Raw genomic sequence first — 13264 nt, 5'->3', positions numbered from 1 at the left:
AGATTTTATTTTTAAGCCTAATAATAAAATTATCTCGCAGCTGGCACAAATATGAGTAAACTGTATAAAATTAATCTATGCGTTGTGTGAGTGAAAGAATGTGGCGTTGAAAATAAAATAAATATTCTTCAATTATCGCATGAATGACTGTGTCATCAAAATAAGCTGCAAATAAGTTTCATAAAAAAATGGATATAGAAATATGTATTGATAATGATTTATGTGATGGTTGCGTTTATGACAAGCACCACAGACTGAACTTTGACAAAAGAATGAATCGAGCAGACATTATTCACGGTATACATACGGACATATGTGGTTCAATGAATGTAGAGGTAAAAGTAGATACTGTGTTATATGTAAAGATGAAATATCTGGATATCGCACTATTTGCTTTTTGCACAAAAAGGCCGAAGTTTAGGAAAGGCTTAAATCGTTTTGTATACAAATTAAAAATCAGTTTGGCGAAAATAAATCTTATTCTAGGCATCAATCGGATCAGATGTATTTACTAAAAGATGTATATGTAAATTCGGCGAGGCTAATTTACAAATAAAACAGTGAAACATGAAACGAGTCATTCGGTAGATTTAAATACTGAAATGGCATACCAAAATTATTATATTAAAATGAAAATATGTAAAAATGGAGACAATTATATAATAAACAACGAAGAGAAGGTAAATAACACTATTGCAACAGGAAAAGATCCAATGGAAATAAACTAATCGACCGGCAAATGGAAAAAGTTAACTATAAACAATAGCACATATAAAGAATACAACAGTAATATTGAGGTCTCAAATAATGAAAATTCAATTATAACAAAAGTTGCTCGATTCGACAGAAGACCAGTTTAATACGTTCACGCTGGCGCTTGTTTTTGCGTTTCTCTCTATGGGGCGGCGCTCATATTAATGCTTTTCTTTATCCTGCTTTTTTTCATCAATATACGTTAAATTCCGATTATTGAAATTTTAACTATATGGCTATTTTTTTTAGTTACTAAACGAACTAAATTTTTGATAATACGCTCACTCTGACAGAAAATTCAAGTATATATAAGATTTGAGCGCGAGTCACGTCGGTGGTACGCGCCAACGTAAACGTGTAAAACTAATACAGAAATAGGTATTGTTACGACAAATGATGTAAACAACAATTTGCTTGTAACATCAACAGTACAAACAACAAATAGATACTGGATATTAAACAAAATAGAAGAGGAAGAAAAGTTAAGGAAACCATTACCTATATTTGTTGAAACGAATATTATTCATTAATGAATATGCTTGGAAAAATAACTTGGAGTCGAATACGTACATATTACGATCCTCAGATAATAATAAAAAAATTCAAGTTAAAAACAACTAAAGGATAGTGGACGGAAACACATGTAGCAAACAAAAATGGCTAAAGAAACCTGCGACAAATTTACAACACCAACAGTATGCAAAAGCACACAATATCAACGGTGCAATCTCCAAAAGAATTTAGGACAAACCAGACAGAAATAAAAGATCTGAATATAAAAAATATTCTGGGATACGACTTAATCAATGGAAAAATTCTCAATACCAAAAAAATCAAATACATTACAATACTATTTAATACAATTATGAGATTGGAATATTTCCCACTACAATGGAAATCTGCTAAAATTATTTTGCTGCTTAAACCAGGTAAACCAATAGAAATACCCAGTTCATACACACCGATCTCAATTTCTTTTAAAATTCCTAGAAAAAATCATTCTGAAGCATTTAATAAAACCCACAACAAAACACCAAATTATTCCATCACAGTTTTATTTCAGGTAAAAACATAACATAATAAAGCAAGTCCACAAATTAGTGCACTTAATAACAGGAGCATACAAGAGAAAAGGATGCTGCAACTGCGTTTTCCTAGATATCAAGAAAGTATTTGACAAGATATCGTATTATGATTTAAGAGAAAACTTCAGGAGAAGATTATCAATTGCACAGCTATATAAATAACAGATTCTTCAATATAAAAATAGGCAATGAAACCTCAAGCATAAGAGAATACAAAGCAGGAATACCATAAGGGAGCGTACTAAGACCGATACTATTCTTTATATATATGTCCCTCCATAAAACTAAGGAACTCAGTGTTAGTATATGTAGATGACAACACAATCTACAACATTAGCAATAATTCCAGTTCAGTACAAAAATTAATCTATTAAATAATCTATTAATTAATCTATAAACTAAATCTATTACCCACGTGGATGATAAAAAAGAAAATAACAAGCAATCTACAAAAAAGCACAAATATATGTTTTACATTAAATCGCCAAAAACAAAAACCGGTATACATGAACAAACAATTATAACCCAAACAAAATATCAAAGATAAAATATCTAGAAATCGTATTAGATAAAAAACTAACATGGAACCTTTACATAAAATATATGATAAAGAAAATAACAATAGCTACAAAACAGTTATACTGGTTAGTTAAAAGGAACTTGAAGCTAAAATTAAAAAACATGATGATAATATATACAACAATGATCCATTATGAGCATATGGAACAAACCTCTGGAGTACAGCTACTGAAAGTAACTTAAAGAAAATCAAAAGAACCCAATCAAAACTACTCAGAATGATTCTCTACACTCCACAATATTTGAGACATGACAGCATAGAAAAAACATTAGGTGTCACACCAGTAAAAGAAACAATAAAAATGAATAACAAAAAACACTAGAAAAGGATCAGCACCCACGAAAATCCAATGAGGAAAAACTGTATGCTACCAATACCAAGAAGATCACATAGAATAAATACACCTATTGAACAACTACTTAGTACTCCTATTAGAGTATTGGCGAAAGTGAGAAATGAACAAATATTAAAAGTTGAATGAAAGGAGTGAATAAATAAAAAAATGAATGCTAAAAGTCGAACGAAGGGAGCGAATAAATAAATGTTTGACCGAAACAAAATACACATTATGTAAGAAGCCCACATCTAGTAAGATTAGTACATGAATAAAGGAGATAAAAAAAAGTTTGGCGAAAATGTCAAAGAAAATCATAACGATTGTAGTACGAAGTATGTAAACAAAGATATACAGACGTTCCTAGGCAATCTCGGAATTAAACATTCAGTAGACGCTGGAGTAGAATGAGACACGAAAATCGTACCATTGTAGAAGCGATGTATTTGATGATACATGCAAAGCCAGAACTTGCAGAATTTTTATGGACTGAAGCAATGAACACTGCGATATATTTTATTAATAGGACTGGGCCAACATACTGGTAAGATATCTTATATCGTTCCAAAATAAAAGTAAAATCAGTCGTGTAAAGGTACTTTTTGGTACTGAATGTTTCGTACACATTCCAAAACAAAAAAGGCAGAAATTAAACAAAAAAGCAAATAAAGGCTATTTAATAAAATAACTAGAAGATGTTTTCGAATCTAGTTATCGAATCTATCTTCCAGAGCTGAGATGTCATATTAAGTCATTATGTTCCATTCAATCTCGAAAAATTATGTAGTTAATAAAAGTGTAAATAATGATCGAACAGTAGATAAAATTGTTTATGTAAGAGAAGAGAAATAGTCAATCATAAAGAAAAAGAAGGAGACAACTTCGTTGGAGCAAAATTAAAAAGCTAGAATGTTTCAAATATTCAACAGGAACAGGTCAAGGAGCATATTAACGAGTGGCTTTGAGATAATTTTGTGTAGTCTTCCTTTTCATATTACACGAATTCCATAGTTTTAGTAAAAAGAAAGACAGTTTTAAGAAACTATGTGTAGATTACCGATAACTAAACAAAAAAATTGTACGAGATATATAGATATGCACATTCATTCATTGAAAACCAATCAGATCTTTTACAAAAAGCTAGATTTTCCACTACACTAGATTTAAAAAAACAGATTTTTCCATGATCCGGTAAATAAAAATAGTAGAAAATACGCAACTTTTATAATATTTAATGGCTATTATGAATTTTGCAAAGTATCATTTGGCTTGTGTAATTCATTTTCTATTTTTCAATGATTTATTAACTTTCAAAGAAGAAATACGCGACAAAATAGCATTGACTACTTAAATAACTTGATAATTTCTTCTGCTGATGAAGCCACCAGAATACAACATCTTGATAAAATACTAAGTGAGAGAAGTAGAACTGATAATTGGGGAAAGTGTTTTTTTACAAAATGAAGTAGAATTCTTAAGTCATATTATCAAGAATGATCGAGTTTATCCATCCACATGTAAAATCGAAGCAAAACATAAATTCCCATTAATGTGAAATACCCATTGATGTGAAACAGGTTCAAAGTTTTCTTAGCTTGAGTAGTTATCTTAGAAAATTCCAAAATACCAAAGTATTCTATTATAGCGCGTCTATTGCCGAATTTATTGAGAACTAACATTTAATTTCAATTTAAAGATAAGGAAAAGAGGCGTTTATCCGGTTGAAAGGGATACTATGCAACAAATCTGTATTAATATTATACAGAGTAGATGCGAAAACAGAATTATATGCTGATGTGTCGGCCAACGGATACGGTACAATTTTATTACAGAAATGTGCATCAGATCGAACCTCTCACTGAATATACTACTATTCCAGTGATAAAATTACCTGAGCAACGATACATCAGTTATGAGTTAGAACTTTTGTCCATCATAAAAGCATTAATAATAATTTGCGTTTATTTATTACGAATATTGTTTAAAATAATCACGGATTGTCGCGCGTTCACATTAACCCATGCATAAACGAGATTTGTACATAAGTGTAACAGTAGGCATTTCTATTAAAAGAGTTTCACTACACTATCGAATATCTTCCCGGTAAAAGCATGATACATGTATATACATTAAGGCTGTTTATCACTCCTGGTTTTATAACGGTTTATGCCATCAATGAGAACAAGCGTAATTCTTAACCAAATTTGATGAACAACAAACGCGTAGCGACATTGTATCTAGTACGGATCATCAAAAAAATAAATACATATGAGACATTGAAAAATATTCACAGCCACTAATCTACTTACTCTAATCCACACGAAATCAATTGTTTTATATGTATGAAAAGAGAATAACCAACAAGCTTATACGCCAATACTATAGACGTATAATAGGGATAGCGTTCCTAGATTGTTTGTAGTTTATATTCTGTCCATATCTGTTGCTGAAGTTACACACACTTCGACCAAAATGTAATGAGCAACCTTAAGTATTGCCTTTACAATCATGAATTTAAAGGATCTTAAGACTGTGCTTAACTACTTGCACTGGAAAGACGTTGAATGCGCATGTAGAGATGTTTTTGTCTCAAAATTGTCAACGATATGTTATACATATCGGTAGCAATTGTCACAGAAATAGAAAAGATATACATGGTACGTCAACTGAGATTATTGTCATAGTATAAGAACAGGAAAGATATATACTTAATGTCCACAAAATATAAGAAAATTGAGATTATGAAAGTGGAAAAGAAGAGATGAAAAAATAATAATAACATGCTTACAAAGCCCAATATCATTTTGGAATATAATGATAGCATGGATGAGATGGATCTACAAAATAGTTACTTATCTTCTTTTTCACTAATGAGAAAATATGTAAAAAGTTAAAAAACAGTATTTTTTATTTAGCGAATATTGCATTTTTTTAATGCTTATGTTTTATTTAGCAAGAAAATTTTGAAGATTATTAATAAAAAAAATTAATAATTAAATTAATACATATTAATAAAATAAAATTAGTATTCATGTATAAAATTCTTTGTATAAGACTCTACAGAGTCTTCTCGTTTCAAGTGACGTCTCATGGAGAGTTACAGTGTAGCAATCTGGTATGCGTATCTATAAAATAATTGCCAGTGCAAGTAGTTCAGACGATTTGAAATATAAGAACAAAATTTCCGATCCTGAACTAATATCAAACTTTCAACTAAAAGAAGCAGTTTGAATACCTAATATTAGATATATTAATATTAAAAACAAATACATATCAGTCCTTAAATTGAATACCTCAAAATGATATAACGAATAGGAAGAAACATATAAGCAGAAAGTACTATTTTGTCACCAAAAAATGCGAATAAAATTGATTCAAGTTAATACTTGGATATGAATGCAGATTTTCTGACAAAAACATTGATTGCCGAAAAACATAAACAATATTAACTTAATTAAATTACAAGGCTAATTAAGCATAATCAAAGACGACATTTGTTAAGATCGATGTTCATACGATTCTGAATGATATTTTAATTACCTAACAGGACCTTACATAACAACAAAAAAAGGAAAGAGCAAGAAGTTAGACAAGTAAGCGAAAAAGCGAATAGAGCAAGTAACTGATTGGAAAAAATATTGATTTGTATTAACCCTCTATAACTCCTTGTAATTTTGAAGTCATATACTGATATATTAATATTTTTTAGTCTAATTCCACTTAAACCATAATGTGGCATAAGCATCCTATTCTGTTACCTCTCCTTTACAATAATGGAGATTGTTTATTGTAATAGTCTACTCTTATTTGATACATCAAAATAAGTACTTTCCCAATTTGTTTGCAATTCGAAGATAGTATCCATTTTGTGAAAATATTATTGTTTTTTTGTTTTCTTATTTCGTTAAAGAAAAAAAAATTTACATAATGACAAGATTCATACAACAATCATCGAAGTCTAATCGAAATCAATAACGAAAGTGTTTAATGTTGTAATACAATAAGTCTTATGAGATAAAAGGAGATAAAATTTAAAATACATTTTAGCAACAATTTAGACTGATATAAATAATTCAGAGATAATGAATAGCCTACAAAAAATATAATCTTTTCTTGGCAAATTAGTTAAAAATTGTATTCAAATGAATGAAAACTTCTGTGTTAATGAGCAAATAATTCCATTCAAAGGGAAACTAAAATAGTATACAAAAAAAAAAAAACTAAGAAATGGGACTGTTAAGCTTTCTTATTGTGCAATTCATCTAGAATCGTTTACAATTTTGAAATATATATTGAATGCATAGTGATACACGATCAATAATGCCCTGACATAGGAATAAGTGGAAATATAATTTTAGAATTATCCAAAATTATACGGAGATAATTATTTCACAAAATTTATTTCGATAATTGGTTCTGAAACATTTATTTACCACTCGAATTAGAAAAATGGAAATTCAATGTTGAAATTGTGCGACTAAACAAATTAAAAAATTGCAAGTTTTCTTCTAACAAAGAAATAAAAAAAAAGAGAATATTACGAAGAACTCTCTACATATATAAATGATACATTGATAAATGATGTCATTATAAAGGCAATCAAGTGGTACGATAGTAAGTCCATTTATATTTTATATATATAACGTATATAATTATAATTATACATGGATATACAAATATTGTACCTTATTGTCACTCCAAAATTATAAGCCATTTTCTTTATTTATTTTCATTAAACAATGTTACTAGTTAATTTATTAACTTTTCATTTTAGATAATGAAAATTTATTCACTTTTCATTTTAAGTACTCGATAAACTTTATTCGATAAAAATAACGAGATTAGTTTATTTATATTTCTGTCTTTATATTATACACTGATATTTATCTTGTTCTTTTTTGTTTTTCACGTGTTCGATTACTTATTTTCTCTAACGAATTTCTTTTGTATTGATCAATTCAAAATCACACAAAAAAAAACTACTATTATAGAAGAGAAAGAATCGAACTGCTGAACGAAGTTTAATTGAGAGGGAACCTTTACTGAGAACAAGAGGATTAACTCAGACCGAAAATTTTCTATTTATCTCTCACAAATATTGGGTCGTTTCTTTGCTTATTATATTGTTAAATAAACGTTAAAGAAAAGATAATTAAATATGAGAATTTAAGTGGAAGATAGAGAAACTTTATTCAATATTGATGATATGTATTCGAATGAAAGCAAGTCCAGTTTTGATACTAATGGTTCGGATATTTTGCAAACTACACGCCGATTAAAAGCTCGTGTTATAGAAACATCTAAAGATGAAATTTTGAAATACAATAGTGAAAGAATTATGATTTTTCAGAGAATAGATTGATGTTGTGATTGAAGATAATTTATAGCAACAGAATATGTTTGAGATAAAGATCATTTTTGTTCATATTAACAAAGAAGAATTAAGAAGAATTCTAAATTTTATTTTCTGCCTGTTTCTTGCCTGTAGAGGAGGGAACCAACTATTCTCCAAAGTGTCAAAATAAGTAATGTGGCTCTTGCATATCAATTCGTCTGGATTTCTTTATCAGTTTTTTTTTTAGAATTGTTTACATATAGGGCTCAGGACTCAAAGTATACATTCAGAACTTAAGAAATTTGCAAATTAGGACTCAAAATTCAGAACTCAGTACAACATTATCATTTTCCAGGACTTAATGTATTTGTAACTTGTACCATTGTATCATTTATTATTCATCCAGAGTTTATAACTCGATAATAAATTTTTAAGTTAACAAAACAAATTGTGTTTAGATTCCACATCTGTGAACTTATCAAGCACAAAATACTAATAAAAGAATAAGGTTATAATCTATCACTTGATTCCTACGATCGCTCGCGTTTTCTACTTCTTTTTTGAACTCATATCTACATAATCAATATCTACATATCAAAGTAAATCGAGATTAAATATGTAAACTAGATACGAAGCATTGAATGTAAATCACATAACATGCTTTTTTTAACGATATCGGATATTTGGAGGCTCGATTTCATGATTAATATCGTGAACAAACAAATAAAAATTAAGCATTAATTAATCGCACTGTTAATTAAACAACTCAAAAGAAACAATTAGTTCAAATTAACTAATATGAATAGACGTGTAAAAAAAAAAACAGTGAAAACAATAAAAATATATTATTCATGAGTAAAACCAAAAAAGCAATTAGTAATAGTCATGCTCATCAATAATTTATTGAAAAAATTGTAAATAAAAATTAAAAAAGTAGTTACTTTTTACATGCCAAAGAAATTCCCGTCATTGCCATAACGAGTAATAGAGGAACTTAAATTTATTCACTCACTACTTAAGAAATTTTATGGTAGCTCCAAAACATTCGTTTGTATTATAGATTGAAATCAAAATAGATTGATCCAAAATAGATTCGTAATGAGATATGTTTACATCTAAGTAGATTGAAAGTGAAGAAGGCTGAAATTGTAGTAGATTGGTGAATTGACTTGAGAAGACAATGATTTTCTGAAAAAGGATTAAAAAATATTTGAATTTGTTTTGTGAAGTAGTTATTTCACTTTTAAGAGTAAACGATATAAACGGTCAAATAACCGAATATCACATACTCTCACATGTACACACACAAGTTAGTTCTAGTTTAACAGCTCGAACGAAATTACAATTAAGCAATAACCCATTATCTTTGATAGGCATACTGAACCATAACTTTGTAATTTTTTGTAACTCAATATCCTCGATCAAAGAATACATTTATTATTATCAATAATCAATCTTTATGTTATTTTGCAACGCAGTGAACAGTTAATTATTTCTCATAATATTAAATTCATTATTTTTTATAATTTATTCAACAGTACAAAAATTAATCACATTTACAGCACTCATTATTTTATAGTAAAAGTAGATATTACAATTAATAATTGTGATGTAGATATTACAATTATTAATAATGGTGGCAATTATTAATTATCCTAAATTAAAATGGATTTGCATTTTAATTTAATAAAATGCATTTTCCTACTCTGATTTTGACCGAATAGAGGGATCTTCAAAATGTCCACCCTTCATTACCAGTTTCATCATTCTTACCCTCGTATGCGTTCCATCACATCTTCCGGATTTTTTTTTTTTTCCTCATCTTTTCCACACTAGATCATCAAGGGATGGAATCGGTATTGTTTGCTTTTTTCCAAATATGTTCAATTATAATAATTCTAGGATATGGACCCTTGAAAGTGATCTTGGGCAGCTCTCCTTCTTTCAATTGGGAAGACCCAAACTCGATTTTGGTACTTTGCTCTTGCTTAGATAGAGCGATCTTCGAAATTACTCCGTGATAATACTTGGATCAATATTACCTGCAATATATCGAAATCTATATTTTCTTGTTTCAATTTTTTTAATTTAGGATTATAACATGTTTTCAACTTGAAATTTAGAATCTTAAGAAAATCATTTCTATATGGAATAAATGATGAAATTTTTTCAATTTGGAATGAATATAAAGAATATTTGTAACCTAATTAATATTCCTTATCTAAGATCAGAATTAAAAAAAGAATTACGTACATTTGTACCTACAAAGACGTAATTCTTACACGAAAGTAGAATTAAAAGAAAATTGAATCAACAAATGTTTTTAATTTGAAATAAATGTTAAGACTGTTCACCACTCTTGGTTTACTTCAATAATAAACATAGATGTTTTGACGAACACGATTCATTCTTCGCCAATTTTGATGAATAAGATTATATGTTAAAGATGAATGGAGGCAGTCTTTTTCTGTTTTTGTAAATAGTGATAAAAAATGGTGTTTTCTCAAAAATAATTTACTTATAAAACAAAAAATCTTTTATGGAAGGTAACTAATATTTAAGCAATAACGCATTAATATAAACATTAGACAGGTTGTAATATGCATTAAATGCAAAATAAAATATTTTTGAACACTTTTTCTTACGAGCTATTACTCTAGTTATACAAGAAAATCATACAGTATTATTTGTAATCTGAAGACTATCCATTGCAAATATCTTCTTGCTCATTCTTTATCAAAATCGTAAATGCTTATGTATACCAATGTATCCATGTATAATTATAATAGTTTGCTTTAAATTAGGATACAAGGTATGTTTCTTATATCACATGCTATTTTTGTGAATTTGGATGATTAACATACCAAATTCTTCACTACTTCCATAATAGAAAAATAAAATAATCCACTAAAATATCCAAAATGTAATATAATATTATAAATATATAATGAGAAGACTCTATCTTGAACTAATAAATAAATGTACTAGATTAAAAAAAAAAACATGAATAAATCTCTGAAGAAAAATTATTCGCAGTTATTTAATGATCTTCTACAAATTAATTACAATCAATCACTTGTGTCAATTCGGATCTTTTCATTATAAAAGATCAAAGAAATTAAAAATTCTGTCATCACTTAAAAAAGTTCTGGCATGGCTCTATAATATGGCTACTTTTAAACTATTTTAGCAGTTATGTGAACAAAGAACTCCTTATTTCTAAAAAAAAAAAAAAAAAAAAAAAAACTAGGAATAGTTTATTTTGAATTCAATCATGTTGATAAATATCCTGTGTATCCTTGTATGACGAGAATCCTATGCCAGAATAATAAAGAATGGCACTTCTATTTTTTAACTGAAAACAAAAATGAAAGCAATAATATCGTCGATATGATAAAAATTTATGAAAATTATTCAAGAAAGCGATTATATTTATAGAATTAAATGTATTATAATTTCTAGAAATTATTCCTGCAGGTATTACATCAAAAACAATATTATTCCAAAGTATTAATCATTGATAATATATAAAATTTCTCATGTAATCAAATTACTAAAAGCTAAATAATAATTTTATAATATATCAAAGCATGCAGTCATCTAGACATCAATTTTACTGTCCTAAATATCTTTTAAACGCAACAATGTCTCAATTTGCAATCATGGTGTCATGAAGATTGAGTATTCAATTGTTATATATGAAGAGTGTATGTTGTAGAAAAAATCTACAAATTACCTAAAATAAACACGGACAATACGAAGACGTATCAAGCTGTTATCCATTAAACAAATACGCATAAGCGTCATCCTCGATAAACTTCGCGCCAATATGTGTGATGTGAAAATCTAATATAACCTGACACATCATATATTTATATTATAAAAAACCGAACGAAGTATCTCCACATCATAAGAATAAAAATAGAAAATACAATTAATAAAATATAAATAAATAAAGTGAACAATGTTAGACAACAAGATGTGTAATATAAATGAAAAATTAAGTTACCTATATTATCATCAAAAATTTAAGGGAAAGATTCACACCATTAAGTGGCACGCACGTCGAGCAAAAGCAAGTGTATATCTCTACTACAAGACTACAATGTGAGCATCTAGTTGTCTTTTCTTTTGTTTATTTTTTGTTCTATTACCATTAAATAAGTTCTTATACCCATTAAATAAGTTTATATCTTTTATGTAGAAATTACGAGTATGTTGTTTTAAAGAAAAGATAAACTGTCCACACGTAACGTGTACACTTTCGGCGCGGGGTCCAGTTCAGTGGTGGCACTACAACGGATCGAACTGCCGTAGCAAAAGGGTTAAAACTTTAAATCACGTCCTGCATTCTAATATCGAAAACCCTATTTTTGAAGTATCTACATTTTTAAATAAAGCTAAATCTTTGTATGTAGACGAAATGAATTCATTCAATCAAGATACATATTTAATTATCAATCTCGGAAATAATACTCCTATAATAAATATAAATGTCGAAATTAGAATCCAATCGCTAATTCCAAACTCTCACCAATCAACTTCCGAAAGCCAACCCACGCGTTAAGGACCGACCAACCAATATGATTCTATAAAGGCGCAAAACATCCTCTAATCATAGAACTATTCGACCAATGTATTCCCAAGACATCGATTATTAACCAATCAACGTTTTTCGTCAGCGCTAAGGATTAGCCAATTACGAAGATCATACAAGAACAAATATATTTAAATTAATTTTAAGAGTAGATACCAAAAATGGAATAATTCTATTTAATCCTATTTTATATTAGATTTCAATCTAATATGATATAAAATAGAATTAATAAACTATAAATGATTAAATCAAGCTTATAAAATATTATATATAATGTAAATGAGAAGCTAGATTTATTGAAATAAATGAAGGAAAAGCACATCTGAACACGTTTAAAAAGCTGCTTACAAGAACAAAAACTGCATAACCCGTTAGCAGGAACGATCATATACATGTTGAAACGCAGATCATACATGTTATATCTATATATACACGTATTTATATATATAAATACACTTAATCTTATTCTGTATTGATAGTATTCTTGAATTTTATCTAATTCTTATTCATCGTATTTAACTAATTTATCGACTTAGACACATTTCATAACAAAAATCAATATTACTTGTGATATATGATA

General features: G+C 28.2%; 1 long non-coding RNA gene across 1 annotated transcript; it reads right to left on the bottom strand.

The window, feature by feature from the left end:
* Positions 1-8431: 8431 nt before the first annotated feature.
* Positions 8432-11083, bottom strand: LOC122636904. The gene is made up of 2 exons (XR_006329092.1): positions 9861-11083; positions 8432-9275 (listed from the first exon to the last, which is right to left on the bottom strand). It is a non-coding gene; the product is annotated as an uncharacterized LOC122636904 (long non-coding RNA).
* Between the last annotated feature and the right edge of the window lie 2181 nt (positions 11084-13264).

Source organism: Vespula pensylvanica, chromosome 24 (genome assembly GCF_014466175.1).
Source record: "Vespula pensylvanica isolate Volc-1 chromosome 24, ASM1446617v1, whole genome shotgun sequence".
In the NCBI taxonomy this organism is placed as follows: Eukaryota; Metazoa; Arthropoda; class Insecta; order Hymenoptera; family Vespidae; genus Vespula; species Vespula pensylvanica.
This window is presented reverse-complemented; position numbering and strand designations above follow the sequence as displayed.